The sequence below is a fragment of the Liolophura sinensis genome, chromosome 3, assembly GCF_032854445.1.
Source record: "Liolophura sinensis isolate JHLJ2023 chromosome 3, CUHK_Ljap_v2, whole genome shotgun sequence".
Classification (NCBI taxonomy): Eukaryota; Metazoa; Mollusca; class Polyplacophora; order Chitonida; family Chitonidae; genus Liolophura; species Liolophura sinensis.
The window spans coordinates 18,365,614-18,371,613 of record NC_088297.1 but is presented as its reverse complement, the minus strand read 5'-3'; the positions used below and the strand labels follow the sequence as shown (position 1 = coordinate 18,371,613).

At 38.9% G+C, this 6,000-nt stretch overlaps 1 long non-coding RNA gene across 1 annotated transcript in view; it reads left to right on the top strand.

Moving 5' to 3' along the window:
• Positions 1-810: 810 nt before the first annotated feature.
• Positions 811-6,000, top strand: part of LOC135464231 (uncharacterized) — a 34,352-nt gene continuing 29,162 nt past the window's right edge. The window contains exon 1 of the long non-coding RNA XR_010443645.1: positions 811-903. This is a non-coding gene — a long non-coding RNA (uncharacterized LOC135464231). The remainder of the gene's footprint in view (positions 904-6,000) is intronic.

Here is a 6,000-nt window from a genome sequence, read left to right as displayed (position 1 = left end):
AATTTTTCAGTCAAATGACAACGAAGGGGTCCTTGGATTGCATGTACGTGTATTGCATGGCGAATTTTCACCGCTATATCAACTAGAGTTGCTTCACTGACACGGCTTGGCAAAGGCAAGTAATCCACCCAAGCCATTATACTGGTACAGGTCAACCAGTCGAAGCACTATCCCCTTATTGTTGAATGCCAAGCGAGAAACCTACAACTTCTTTTTTTAAGATCTTAGGTGTAATCCGGCCCAAGACTGACAGTGGAGCCATCGGGGCAGGTTGAACTTGAGAGTTTGAATTCTGTACTCCGTTACAAGATGACTGGTGTACACTGTAGTCATGGTAACGGGAGAAGTTCATATTTACAGGTACGGAGTACTCAGCTATTACATGAAAGGACATTACAAGGTGCAGAATATCTTTTCACTGGTTCATTATTGTGTCCACCTCCGCTTAATCCGTGGCTAGTCGTCGAATATTTATCGTGATGAATTAGATTGCCTCGTTGGGTATATGAACAGTTGCAATGAAAGTTTCTCAGTTGCGCTTTGATTGCAACTGTTCATATAGCCAATGTGGTGATCGAATTCAACACGATAAATTTGGCGCCCCTGACCCCGTTGAAGTTGAAGTATACACAATCATGAAGCAGAGTGACAGAGAATCTGGACAAGGAAGAACAGAGTTTGCTTTAATCTATAATACTAACTCACAGCTATTAGGGCTCATAGCGCTTTTCACGTTGTAATTGGGTCAGAGTGTATCACCAATTGTACCCCGCTGTTTTAAACACCATGATGACGTATCTGTGTGCATATCTTTATGTCAACCTCAGGCGTGATTTAACAGGCGTGTAGCTGGTGCGTATACGACCTTTCGCGCGAGGTGTATGCGTGAACTCGGAAAATAAGGTAAGTTATTAAGGTACTTTATGATAATCACAGTCCATCTGTGTGACCATCCAAAGTAGTGATCATAACTCCTGGTGTATTTTGTGATTGGCATTTCTACGGATAGGGGTAAGGGCGTAAGGCAACGTACATCATATTGTAAGATACTGGATATTCACCAAAGGCCGGTGGTTCCCTCCAAGATCTTTCCACCCATAAAATTAACTGCAGACAACAATAAGAGATTAAAACACACAATAAGTCATTGCAATGGATCACACTGTACATCTTAGTATTGATATTACTTGAAATATACACGTAATTGTTGGGTAATATGGGGATTACTCAAAATATACACATTATTGCTGGATGATGTGACGATTACTTATGTACATGTCTTTCTTGAATATTGTGATGATTAGTTAGAAGGTGCAAGAAAAATAAACACTGACGGCAGTACTTTCGAGACTAAAGTAGAAACAGGTACAAGCGATACTGCATAGAACAGGAAGTGGTTAGCTACCATGAGAACTCTTCATTTTGTACAAATGAATAGAGCAGGTGAATGTTGACCTACAAAAGTCGATTTTCCTTAAATTGTAGGGATAATATTAGGTAAAGCTCACAAAACTGCACGTAATCCTACGTTCCCGTAACACCATAACAACATAAAACTCACAATACTGGTCACCATGGAGATACGCGCACTTAACGCTAAGCGCGCTTTGTGAAACGGACCTCTGGTGTGGTAAGGCAGGCAATCGGCCCCAGTGCAAGTAACTGGGCACCTCAAGAGGACAGCACAGATGTAAAAGTCAGTTAAATAAATACTTAACAAATTTAACTTTCAGCCTCCTATAATTCCACAAGGCATAACATGATAATGTTAATGATAGACGACCACATGTGCTCCAAAGCTGGATTCAAATATCATTTCACCATAGTTGCAGTGTACCATTCTTGAACAATTAGCCTTTCTAATTTATAGTAACATTTATTAAATGCACGAAGGCCGATATCGTTACTTATACCATAGTGTGCTTCCCGATTGTGACTAATTCCGCTTTACCATTGGTTAGGGGTTCACGGTGTTGAATTTGATCACCACGTAGGATATATTAAGAGTTAGAATCAATGCACAACTGCGACACATATTTTGTTATCAACAACTGATATTGTAGCATGGTACGTGATTTGAATATTGATTTCACTCAGTCGAATAGAGCATAACAGGGGCCTTTCCAAAATCACTGATAACTGTTGACAGCTTCTCTTTACAGGATTCCGTCCTATTTACGTACTTTATATACTGTCTTAATTCTTTGGTGATTTGTGTTATTCGTCGTTTTTGAGAATTGACCTTACGATTATTGACCTGGAACGTCCTTACTGGTTGACGGTTGGTGTAGGAATGTCTTTTTCGACGCACAGATTTGAAAAAGCAAAAAGAAAACAACAACACAAAGATTAAAACGCTTCCTCGAGCTACTACCTGTCCTCCATACCGATACAGTTAATTAAATGAACTATGATGGGTGACTGAGAGGCAAATGTTAACCAAAATGAAACTTTGACAGCGCGTAGAAATACTTGTTTGTTTGTTTGTTTGTTTGTTTATTCACCAATATAATATACAAAACATAAGATTCATATAAACATACAGAAACATACTGGCGGGAATAAAGCTCGATGGAGCTTGCTCTATCCCATTAACATACAATTTGTATATAATACAGGCATGTGAACTGTGGTGATTATAAACATCTGATTATCTGTTCCTGTGAATAAAGTAAATAAATAAATAATATATACAGGTGCTTAAAGTAACGACTAACAAGTATATTATTGTGTGTTAGACTAAACAGAGAATAAGTGCTGCAGCATATACGACTTCAGTTTAGATTTGAATAAGGAAATTGACTGAATATTGCGTAAGTATGAAGGGAGTTTGTTCCATTCCCGAGGGCCAGCTACTTTAAGTGAACGATAGGACAGATTACTTTTAAAGGGGGTTTCGATACAGATCTAATGACCAACGTGTTGTGCCATAGTGACGTACGTCAGTGTTTTACATACATCAAAGTTTCAGTAAAGATATTTTCTGGTTTAATTATATCTTCTTACTGTAAATTAAATATAATTAAGATGTACAGCATAGAGAGAAAAACCACAGCAGCGACGATAGTGTGATAACTGGCAAATGGTCACACGTAACCGGTAAAATACTGCCGCTTGTCCATTTACCTCTGCCAGTGTTTCGTTCTCATTGTTCGTGTAAATACAGTTGTGGTAGGTTATTACTACGCAACCATATAATTTTCATGGACGCATTCATTCGGAAATTTACAGAACTGTGGTAAGAATTTGAAATTTATAGCTTCTTGTCGTACCCCTCTGATTCCCTACCTTACCGCACAATGACTTTTATTCTACTTCATACTTTTGGAGCGCGGCAACACAAAAATCAACTACAGTGTGGCTGAGGAGATTGAAACGTTCTCCAACTGGTTTATGGTTCTTTGCACTCCTAATGCTACTCTTACGCCAATTCGTACTCCTACGTGGGTTTTGACCTCACTATATTTGTTACTTTTTCAATGTTGTGACGATTCCTCACAGCAAAAGAGCAAAAACCAGAACAGAGACAATAGTGTAATAGCTGCTAAATGATCACACGTAACCAGTGAATTCCGGCCTCTTGTCAATTTACCTCAGTCAGAGTTTTGTTCTGACTGTTCATGGAAATGCATACATAGTAGCATTTTACACACCACTAGCACACTGCCTTAAGCAGAATTACATAAGAAAGAGTGAAGTGATGTTATCTGACAAAAAAATTAGACGTCGCTGGTCTGGGAATAGTGCATATGTTTATATTTATAGTAATAGTTACATAAGGTATTGTTGGATGTTGTGACAGTCACTCACAGAACATAAGCTCATGTTGGATGTCAGTGACTCGCAGTACAGAATTTAATGCTGGATGCTAAGACAGTGACCCACAGAACATAAGCTATTGTTGGATGTTGTCACAGTGACTCACAGAGCATAAGCTCATGTTGGATGTTGTAACAGTGACTCACAGTACAGAAGTTAATGTTGGATGTTGTGACGGTGACCCGCAGAGCATAAGCTATTGTTAGATGTTGTGACAGTGACTCACAGAACATAACCTCATATTGGATGTTGTGACAGTGACTCACAGAACATAAACTATAGTTAGATGTTGTGACAGTGAATCACAGTACATAAGCTAATGTTGGATGTTGTGACAGTGACTCACAGTACATAAGCTATTGTTAGATGTTGTGACAGTGACTCACAGCACATAAGCTAATGTTGGATGTTGTGACAGTGACTCACAGAATACAAGGTCATGTTGGATGTTGTGACAGTGACTCACAGTACAGAAGTTAATGTTGGATGTTGTGATAGTGACTCACAGAACATAAGCTATTGTTAGATGCTGTCACAGTGACAGACAGAGCATAAGATAAAGCTGGATGTTGTAACAGTGTCTTAGAGTACATAGGCTCATGTTGGATGTTGTGACAGTGACTCACAGAATATAAGCTCTTGTTGGATGTTGTTACAGTAACTCATAGTACAGAAGTTAATGTTGGATGTTGTGACAGTGACTGACAGAACATAAGCTATTGTTAGATGTTGTCACAGTGGCACACAGAGCATAAGCTAATGTTGGATGTTGTGACAGTGTCTTACAGTACATAAGCTATTGTTAGATGTTGTGACAGTGACTCACAGTACATAAGCTATTGTTAGATGTTGTGACAATGACTCACAGAACATAAGGTCCTGTTGGATGTTGTGACAATGACTCACAGAACATAGGCTATTGTTAGATGTTATGATAGTGACTCACAGTACATAAGCTAATGTTGGATGCTGTGACAGTGACTCACAGTACAAAAACTAATGTTGGATGTTGTGACAGTGACACAGGACATAAGCTATTGTTGGATGTTGTGACAGTGACTCACAGAACATAAGCTATTGTTAGATGTTGTGACAGTGACACACAGAACATAAGCTATTGTTAGATGTTGTGACAGTGACACACAGAACGTAAGCTATTGTTAGATGTTGTGACAGCGACTCACAGAACATACTCTAATGTTGGATGTTGTAACAGTAACTCACTTTACACAAACTCATGTTGGATGTTGTGACAGTGTCTCACAGTACAGAAGTTAATGTTGGATGTTGGGACAGTGACTCATAGAGCATAAGCTATTGTTCGATGTTGTGAAATTGACTTACAGAACATATGCTAATGTTGGATGTTGTAACACTGACTTACAGTACATAAGCTCATGTTGGATGTTGTGACAGTGTCTCACGTACATAAGCTAAGGCTGGATGTTGTGACAGTGACTCACAGTACATAAGCTATTGTTGGATGTTGTCACAGTGACTTACAGAATATAAGCTCATGTTAGGTGTTGTGATAGTGACTCACAGAACATAAGCTATTGTTGGATGTTGTGACAGTGACTTACAGTACAAAAAGTATTGTTGGATATTGTGACAGTGACACACAGAACGTAAGCTATTGTTAGATGTTGTGACAGCGACTCACAGAACATACTAATGTTGGATGTTGTAACAGTAACTCACTTTACACAAACTCATGTTGGATGTTGTGACAGTGTCCCACAGTACAGAAGTTAATGTTGGATGTTGTGACAGTGACTCATAGAGCATAAGCTATTTTTCGATGTTGTGATAGTGACTTACAGAACATATGCTAACGTTGGATGTTGTAACACTGACTTACAGTACATAAGCTCATGTTGGATGTTGTGACAGTGTCTCACGTACATAAGCTAAGGCTGGATGTTGTGACAGTGACTCACAGTACATAAGCTATTGTTGAATGTTGTCACAGTGACTTACAGAATATAAGCTCATGTTAGGTGTCGTGATAGTGACTCACAGAACATAAGCTATTGTTGGATGTTGTGACAGTGACTTACAGTACAAAAGGTATTGTTGGATGTTGTGACAGTGACTCGCAGAACATAAGCTATGGTTAGATGTTGTGACAGTGACTCACAGTACATAAGCTCATATTGGATGTTGTGACAGTGACTCACA